Here is a 10,491-nt window from a genome sequence, read left to right on the forward strand (position 1 = left end):
ATATAGTTAGGACTGCTTGTTGAGAAAAACCTTATAACTGAATAGAACTGAACCTTCAGTGGGCAAGTGACTGATTGGTAATTGTCCTTTGAATATTTAGAAAAAAAATATTTACATATAGATTAACATTGGTCACTTAGTGCACTACACAGAATTGGCATATGTCCCAGCTTCAGATAAACCTTCAAAGTAAAGAATGGTTATAACTCACAATTCTTTTCATTAGCTTACTGATTTTCCTCTTAAAACTAAATTTAATTCATTTAAGTTCAGTAACCAGGAAGATTAAAAAAAATCACAATGAAGATCAAAGACTAAAATTTGAACCCCAAAGAAAACTTTTTTTGAGGTAGTGGATAGGGATTTAATTAGTATCTGGAGAAGGTATTATGCTGCTTACACTTTTTTTCTTGCTTGAACTTTAAATATATTTTGAGCATGCAATCTGTAGAAATGATTGTCACGAAACTTAATAAAGACAAGTTTGTTGCAATTATATCGTTCACATTTAATAAAATGTTTTAGATAGTAGCTCTCATGTATCAAATAATGTTAGCTTATGATATTTGTCTATAGAATACAGCTAGCACCCAGGAGGCTAATTTGTTTGCATTAGTTGGTCAGGTCAACTGCTTCAAAAACACAGATTGTAAAACTACTGGTAGATTGCATTACACCATTTAAATAAATGGTGGCAATTTGTCAATGTCATCTTAGCTTTAACATTTTCTTTGAAACACTAGGAAACAGTAATTTTGACTAAATTGACCTTTTTTTTTTTAGAATGTGATGACCTGAATTTCTTGTTCTTAGTAGATAATGCTTATGTTTTTATAAATTATTCTTATTAAGCCTATTTTTAAATAGTGGAATAAGAAAACTGTGGAAACAACAGAGTTTATTGATGAAATAAAAACTATATTAAATGCTCAAAATAATGGATTACAGTAATATGGCTTAACAGAAAAAATATTTTTTTACAATAATTTTGATAACTTGATTTAGCATCACTCTGAAAAGAACTCTAAGACTACATATATCCCCCATTCAACATTTATCTCGTAGTCAAAGTGGTTTTTTTTCAGTTGTTTTATTTCAATTTTGGTTTTCATTGTTATTTAAGAATTCTATTGTTGATACTATCTACTAGAATGTCGATGTGATTTCGTTCACTTATTAAGACTGTTCGAAATAAAATAGTACTATAAAAAGCTCAAAAAAAAAAAAAAGAAAAAAGAAAAGAAAAACAACCAAGGAGTTGGGGAGTAACATTAAGCATAGAGGACAAGGTAAAAAGATTGAGATTCATTAGTCTGAAAAGACGAGTGCTGATAAGGGAAGTGATCAAAGTCCACAAACCAATAAAAGATACATTGATATAAAAATAAAACAGTATTTCCCCAACCAAATCCTTTTAAAGTAGAATGAAAAATCTTTTACTGCTATAAATGGGGTATCTAGGAAAAACAAGAATAATTCTTACTTTACCTAATAGAAAAAATAAAGTACGGGACTTCTTGTATTGAGATGTAACTATAGACTGAGGAAATAAATTTCTAAAGGTTCTCTGTTAAGTAGTAATTGGTAGTGCATGCCCAAGAATTAAGAATCATGCTTAAGGCCTGGATTAATTCCTTCTCACACTGCTATGAAGAAATATCTGAGACTGGGCAATTTATAAAGACAAGAAGTTTAATTGGCTCACAGTTGCACAGCCATCAATTTGGCTTCTGGGCAAGCCTCAGGAAAGGCACAATCATGGTAGAAGGCAAAGCAGGAACGAGTCACTTCACATGTCCAGAGCAAGAGAAAGTGAGAATGACAGGGGAGGTGTTACACACTTTTAAACAAGATCTAGTGAGAACTCACTCACTATACAGTACCGAGGGAGATGATACTAAAATATCCAGGAGAACTCTGACAACCTAATTCAATCACTTCCCAGCAGTCCTCACCTCCAACACGGGATTGCAATTCAACCTGAGATTTGGCTGAGAACATAGATCCAAACCTTATGTTTCTGCCCCTGGCTCCTCCAAATCGCATGAACTGTTTACATTTGAAAATACAATTGTGGCTTCCCAATAGTCCTCCAAAGTCTTAACTCAAAAGTCTAAAGTCTAAAGTCTCATCTGAGATAAGGCTAGTCTCCTCTGCCTATGGGCCTGTAAAATCAAAAACATGTTAGTTACTTCCAAAATACAGTGAGGGTATAGGAATTGGGTAAATACTCCCTTTCCAAAAGAGGTAAATTGGCCAAAAGAAAGGGGCTACAGGCCCTGTGCAAGTCTGAAGCCTTGAAAGGCAGTCATTGAATCTAAAAGCTCCAAAATCATCCCCTTTGACTCCATGTGTCATACTCAAGACACGCTGGTGCAAGAGTTAGGCTCCCAAGTCATTGGGCAGCTGTGAATTTATAGGGGTAAGCCCTGGTGGCTGCTCTCACATCCTGGCATTGTGTGCCTGTGGCTTTTCCAGGCACAGTTTGCAAGCTGCCAGTGGACCTACCATTCTGGGGTCTAGAGGACGGTGGTCCTCTTCTCATAGCTCCACTATGAAGTGCCCCAGTGGGAATTCTGTGGGTGCTCCAACCCCACATTTCCCCTCTGCAATGCCTCAGTAGAGGTTCTTCATGAAGGATCCACCTCTGTAGCAGGCTTCTGCCCGGGCATTCAGGCTTTCCCTTACATCTTCTGAAATCTAGGTGAAGGCTCCCAAGACCGACTTTTGCATTCTCTGTACCCACAGAATGAGAGAAGTGCCAAGGCTTACAGTTTGCACCCTCTGAAGCAGGAGCCCTAGCTATAACTGGGCCCCTTTGAGCCACAACTGGACCTGGAATAGTCGGGATATGAGAAACAGTGTCCTGAGGCTGCAAAGAGCAGAGGGGCACTGGACCCAGCCCACAGAACCATTCTTCTCTCCTAAACCTCCAGGTCTGTGATGGAAGGGCTGCTGCAAAGTCTCTGTATTGCCTTTGAAGCAGTTGGCTTCTTTTTCCTTATGCAAATTTCTGTAGCCACCTTGAATTCTCCCCTGAGAATTGTTTTTTCTTTTGTGCCACATGGCCAGGCTGCAAAGTTTTCAAACCTTTATGCTTTATTTTCCTTTTAAATATAAGTTCTAGCTTCAGGTTATTTCTTTGCTCACGCATGTGAAAATAGGCTATTGGAAGCATCCAGGTCACTCTTGAACACTTTGCTGCTTAGAAATTTCTTCTATCAGGCACCCTAAATCATGACTCACCAGTTCAAAATTCCACAGGTCTCGCAGAATGGGCAAACAACGTCACCAATCTCTTTGATAAAGCATAGCAAAAGTGACCTTTACTTTAGTTCCCATATGTTCCTCATTTCCATCTAAGACCACCTCAGTCTGGCTATCTCTCTCCGTATCAGTATCAGCATTTTGGTAAAAACCATTCAAAAAGCCTCTAGGAAGTTCCAAACTTTCCCTCATCTTCCTGTCTTCTGAGCCCTCCAATGTGTTCAAATCTCTGCCTGTTACGCAGTTCCAAAGCTGCTTCCACATTTCCAGGTATCTTTATAGCAATGCCCCACTCCTAGTACCAATTTTATGTATTAGTCCATTCTCTCACTGCTATAAAAAATAGCCAAGACTAGATAATTTCTAAAGAAAAGTGGTTTAATTGCTCATCGTTCTCCAGGCTGTATAGAAAGCATAATTCTGGCCATCTGTCAGTTTCAGGGGAGGCCTCAGGAAATGTACAATCATGGTGGAAGACAAAGGGGAAGTGAGTCACTTCACATGGCCAGAGAAGGAAGAACCCAGTATGAGGGGAGAGTTGCTACACACTTTTAAACAACCAGATCTCATGAGAACTCACTCAATATACAGTACCAAGGAGGATAGTACTAAACCATTCATAAGACATTTGCCCCCCAATTCAATCAGCTCCCTCCAGGCCCCACCTCAAACACTGGGGATTGCAAATCAACCTGAGATTTGGTTGGGACACAGATCCAAACGACATCAAGATTTTTCTTATTTGATCTTTTAACGTGTATTTTCTGCATGTCTTCTATATGCCAGGCACTAGATATAGAATAAAAAGTGAAACATCTGAACAATAATAAACCTATCAGAAAGCTGATAATCCAATAGAAGAGACAAAAATGTAATAAATGATCACCCAATTAATGTAAGTTAATAATTTTCAAGTCATTTTAAATTTGGAGGAGAAAAATACAAGTTTCTGTTATTATGAAAGTAAAATAGTGGTAGTGGTTGGTTGTGGTGGACCTGAGAGAAGACCATTGTAGCATGGAAAAGGAAGTGAGTGACATAACAGAAAGATGCAAGAATGTTCTGGGTGCATTTGTATAGATTATTTAATCATTTTATAAGTAATATATTCTTTTTATTAATAAAACTGGAGATGATGATAGTACTGAATTCTCACAGTTGTTTGTGTGAAGTAGGTTTGATCAAGCACTTTTCCGAGTGCCTTGCAAATGATTGCTCAAGAAATGTTAAGTTTAGCTATCATTATGAGTATTTGAGAAGCAATGTAGCCTAATCATTCCATCTTGTAGTCATGTATAACTGGAAATTAATTTGGCTCTACTCTCAGGTAAACTTGAGTAAATTATTTAGCCTCTTATAGACGCAGTTTCTTATTTGTGAAATAAGGATAGTAATAGTATCTACCTCATGAGCTAGTTTTGAGAATGAATTGAGATAAAAATACCTGGCACACGGTAAATGCCAAACAAATGTTAGCCACTATAGGAAACTAGCAATCAACTGAAGATGTTTGGGGAACACTTTAAAATTTGAAATTGTTATCAAAGAGAACAACTCTGAACTTCAACACCTTATCTCCTGGAACACGAAGCTTGAAAGAAATCATGGGGCTTACACAAATGCCTTTTATCAAGGGAGAGGAGAGAAGTATGTTGGAAACCCCCGCACTGATGCCACTGATAATTGTAGAATATCTCTCCTCATTCACTCATTGATTCATTCATTCATTCACCTTTACTGAAAACTTACTATGTGGCAAGGACTGCACTAAATTCTGGGAATGCTGAAACAAATAACATGTCATCTCTACCTTCAAGGAGAGAGTATTATAGAAGTATTTACACTGTATAGGGCAGTAAGGAAGGAAGCAAATAATTTTACCTGGGGACATGGTCAGGAATGTTTTCATGGAACAGTTGAGCACTTCCATTCTAGCAAAAATACATGAAGAAGCATTGGTGAGTCATTGATTAGGAGTGGTGTGTTGCTTGATTTAACTAACTTTCTCGCCTCTGACCTGAACTCTAGAGAAATTTTAGAGTTACTCTGTGAACTGAAATGTTACTGAAGGGTAGGACAGCTCATAACACTGTTCAAATACTATGTGTCTATCAGAGTGTAAAGATACTGCAGCATTGACAATTAATTACCTTATCTAGCTGCTTTATCCAGAGTTTATTACTTATCCTTCTTTTATCTCAGTTTTTACTTTTGAAAAATAAAGATATTGATAGGAGTAATATCTCAGAGGGTGGGTGTAATTATTACATAATATAATACAATACTTTTTCATCCACATTGTGTAATCAGATCAATTACCTAGGTGGATTCTGAACATTTTATGAAAGTTCTTTATTTGATTATAATAAGCAGCCAGTATGGAGAATCCCTGATACAATGCAAGTAGGAGGTTTGGTACAAAACCTGGAACATTTTAAATGCTTAATGTGTTAGGTGTGATTATTACTATTATTATTTTTGCTGTTATTCATTTTTTAAAATTTGTTTTTTACTTAATCGGTTTTACTAGGGGATTGTTAATTCTATTACTTTTTCCAAAGCATGAACTTATTTAGCTATCTTTATTTTCTCTGATGTACACTTGTTTCTACTTAATTAACTTTTGCTCTTATCTTTATTATTTTCTTTCTTCCATTTTGTTACATTTAATTTGTTCTGGTTATTGATTTTCAATCATTCTTTTTTTCTAATATATGCATTTAAGGGAAGAAATCTCCTTCAAAACAAGGCTTTAGATAAATTGCACACATTTTTATCATAATCATGCTGTCATTCATCTCAAAATATTTTCTAATTACAAATGTAATTTATTCTTTGACCTGTGGGTTATACAGAAGTCAGAAGTATGTTGTTTCATTTACAGTGATATGGAGGTTTCCTAATTATCTTCTTCTTACCAATATCAAGCTTAATACTTCCATGTTTAAGTAACACATTTTGTATGTGTTATTTAAAGTGTGGCTTTTATAATTTAAAATGGGCTAATACTTTCTCTAACACCCAGAATATGGTGCAACTTAGAGAACTTTAACTTCATTTACCCATTCTATTTTTTGTGTTATTGTTTTCCTGAATTTTAATCATATGTATGTATGCATATACATGTGTACATATGCGTACATATATATTTGAACCCTGCAAGGCATCATTATTTTAATTTCTATAAAGTAAGTATTCATTTGTATGTAATCATTTATTTATCTCTTTCAGTATTCCTCATCACTTCTTCCTGTTTTTCCAAGATTAAAAATCAAGGATCATTATTTTAGAGTCTGTGGAACATTTGTTAGTACTCTATATGGTGAAACTGTGGGCAATAGATTATTTAAGATTTTCTTTGTCTTAAAAGATATTTGTTTCACTTCTATTTTTTAAAGATATTTTGTTGGATACAGAATTTTTGGGATGTTAATTTTTCTCTTTAACAATTACATTCCATTTCTGACTTCCACTGTTTTAGCAGGAGTTAGCCGTAAGTTTTACTGGTTTTTGCTCCTTTGAAAATCGTGTGTTTATTTTTTCTTGCTGTTATAAACAATTCTTTTTTGGGGGGGGGGTCATCTTAGTTTCACTGAGATATGCCTAGGTGTGCTTAACTTTGTATTTTTCTTGAATGGTGATCACAGCATTTCTTGACTTTGTGGCTTGACATGTTTTTAGTTAAAACAATTTCTCACCCACATACTTATCTATACATGTACTTCAGGAATTATTTCAACCCCATTGTTGCTGTTGTCCTTCTTGTACTCTACCTGGTTATATGCTACTTTTTTGCTGCCATGTGCCATGTTTTTAAACTTTTTCCATCATTTTTTGTTGATATTTTAGTATAAATATTTTCAGTAAGCTATCTTTTAGGCCACTGATCTTGTCTTATACTCTGTCTAATCTGCTGTTGAACTCATCTAATGAGTTCTTAGTGTGTTTAATGTCATGCACTTCAAGTTCTGGAAGCCTTAGTCGTCCTAAACTGTATTTGTCTCTTAAATGTTGTTAAATTGTCAAAAGCTTTGGGCTGCCACTGTCTACTCAGCATCTCGTTCATGCTTCTCTAGAATTAGCAAATTCCTTAAAGGTAGACTTGGCAAAGAACAGGAGGCTCACTTCAATGCTTTTTCCTTGTTCCTGAAATCTTGGCTTTTCAAGGTATGGCTACCTTATTTATTCTCTGATAATTTTAAACAATTGGTCTTATGTCAAATTTTGTTCAAATTTCTGCACTTATTCCAGTTAGTAAGGTTATTCTAAAACAAGTTTTTCAGGGCCGGGCGCGGTGGCTCAAGCCTGTAATCCCAGCACTTTGGGAGGCCGAGACGGGCGGATCACGAGGTCAGGAGATCGAGACCATCCTGGCTAATACGGTGAAACCCCGTTTCTACTAAAAAATACAAAAAACTAGCCGGGCGACGAGGCGGGCGCCTGTAGTCCCAGCTACTCGGGAGGCTGAGACAGGAGAATGGCGTGAACCCGGGAGGCGGAGCTTGCAGTGAGCTGAGAGCCGGCCACTGCACTCCAGCCTGGGGGCAGAGCAAGACTCCGTCTCAAAAAAAAAAAAAAAAAAAAAAACAAGTTTTTCAGTCACAATGAGAAATGAAAGTCACAGGTCTCTGTTCTTAAAAGTATAATATTAGTAAGTTTAAAGACAAGATTGAAAACAAGCCCCAAATTATTAAATCCTATTATAAAGCTTAGATATGGCAGTTAAAATCAGTTCCTAAAATATTCACAAGTGTTCTGTAGAAAAATGTATCCTTCATTTTCATACAAGTGCCTATTCTTTCAGGCCGAAACATATGGACAAAAATAATAACAATAAAGAAATAAAAAGGGTTAGTAGTAGAGGAAAAAGGATTTTGAATTACTCCCTTAGAATGTTGGAGTCCAGTAGGCTAGGGAAGTTTTAATCACTATTACTAAATCTGGTTTGGTACCCATATTTTAATAAAGTATTGGCACAGTGAGGTAAAGGGCTCCTCAGGGAGTCATGTTTTCTCAATGTGACAATTAAATGTCCCTGAACCACTCAGTTTTGAAGAAAGAAGTTTCGGAATGTTAAAAATATGTTTAGTCAATTGGTAACAAAAACATTATAAACTTACCACGGTTAATATTTATTGAGTTTTCTTTTGTGACAGGCATTGTGCTCATTTACATTGAATTATATTTCTTAACTCTAATTTTCTGAATGAGGAAGATGAGGTGAAATTATTTTGCTAAGGTTAAATAATCTTTAAGGGTTTGAGGTAGGCTCAAACCAGAGCGTCTGTGACTTCAAAGCCCATACTATTAACTTATTATGCTGCCCTAAGAAACTTCAGAAGTTAGAATAACTTTTATATTTTTATTATTTTCTATTTTATTAATTTTAATTTTAGATTCAAGGGGTGCAGGTTTGCTACTTGGATACATTTTGTGATGTGGAGGTTTGGGCTGCTATAATCCGTTACCAAAATAATGAACATAGTAGGCAACAGGTAATTTTCAACCCTTACCACCTTCCTGCCTTTTTGAGTTTCTAGAATGGGTTTTTCCCATCATTTTGTCCATATGAACTCAATATTGAGCTCACACTTACAAGTGAGAATATATGGCATTTGGTTTTCTGTTTCTGCATTAATTCACTTAAGAATATTGCACCTAGCTCCATTCATGTTACTGCAAAAAACTTAATTCTGTTCTTTGTATGGCTACATAGTATTCCATGGCGTACTTTTACCATTGATGAGAACTGGATTGAATCCATGTCTTTGCTATTATGAATGGTGCTTAGTGCTGTGATAAGCATACAAGCACAGGTATCTTTTCAGTAGAATAATATATTTTCCTTTGGGTATATACCCAATAATGGGATTGCTGGGTTGAATAGTAGTTCTGTTCTTAGGTCTTTGAGAAATGTCTGAACTGCTTTCCACAGTGGCTGAAGTAATTTACATTCCCATCGACAGTGTATAAGCAGTCCCTTTTCTTCATATCTTTGCAATTATCTGCTTTTTTTTTCTTTTTCTTATTAACAATAGCCATTCTGATTGGTGGGAGATGATATCTCATTGTGGTTTTGATTTGCATTTCTCTGATGATTAGTGGTGATGAGTATTTTTCATATCTTTATTGGCTGTCTGTGTGTCTTCTTTCAAGAAATGTCTGTTCATGTGCTTTGCTTACTTTATAATTTTTTTTGTCCTTGATTTTAGTATCCTGTCGATCTTGGTTATTAGTCCTTTGTCAGAAGCATAGTTTGCAAATATTTTCTCCCGTTTTGTAGGTTGTCTATCTACTCCTTAGATAGTTTCTTATGCTGTTCAGAAGTTCTTTAGGTTAATTGGATCCCAAGTGTTTATTTTTGTTTTTGTTGTGTTTGCTTTTGAGAGCTCACTCAAGTTCTTTGCCTAAGGAAGTTTCCAGAATAGGGTTTCCTTGGTTTTCTTCTAGTGTTTTTTTATTGTTTGAAGTTTTAAATTTAAGTTTTAAGTCATCTTGAGTTGATTTTTGTATATAATGAGAGGTAGGGACCCAATTTTATTCTTCTCCTTATAGATAGCCAGTTTTCCCAGCACCACTTACTGAATAGGGTTTTTCTACATTGTTTATTTCTGCCAATTTTGTCAAAAATCAATTGGCTGTATATATTTGGAATGTGATGCCTCTGGATTTTTTCTTTTGCTTTGGATTGATTTTGCTATCCAAATTCTTTTTTTGGGGAGTCTATGTTAATTTTGGAATAGTTTTTTCCTAATTCTTTGTATAATAACATTGAGAATTTGATAGCAGTTGCATTGAGTCTGTAGATTGCTTTGGACAGTATAAATATTTCAATAATGTTGATACATTCGATCCATGAGCATGGATTATTTTTTCATTCTTTTGTGTCATCAATGATTTTGTTTAGCAACGTTTTGTTATTCTCTTTGTAGAGAACTTCACCTCCTTGATAAGATGCATTCATAAGTATTTTATTTTTATTTTTAGCTATTGTAAATGGGAATGCACTCTTGATTTGATTCTCAAATATTATCAATATATAGAAATTCTACCGATTTTTTTATGTTGATTTTTTATGCTGAGACTACTGAAGTCATTAATCAGGCTTAGTACTCATTTGGCAGAATCGTTAGTGTTTTCTAGATATATAATCATATAATCAAGAAAAAGATAATTGTGCTTCCTCTTTTCCTATTTGTATGTCATTTATTATTTCTTCATTTT

Source organism: Trachypithecus francoisi, unplaced genomic scaffold, assembly GCF_009764315.1.
Source record: "Trachypithecus francoisi isolate TF-2019V2 unplaced genomic scaffold, Tfra_2.0 Contig01451, whole genome shotgun sequence".
In the NCBI taxonomy this organism is placed as follows: Eukaryota; Metazoa; Chordata; class Mammalia; order Primates; family Cercopithecidae; genus Trachypithecus; species Trachypithecus francoisi.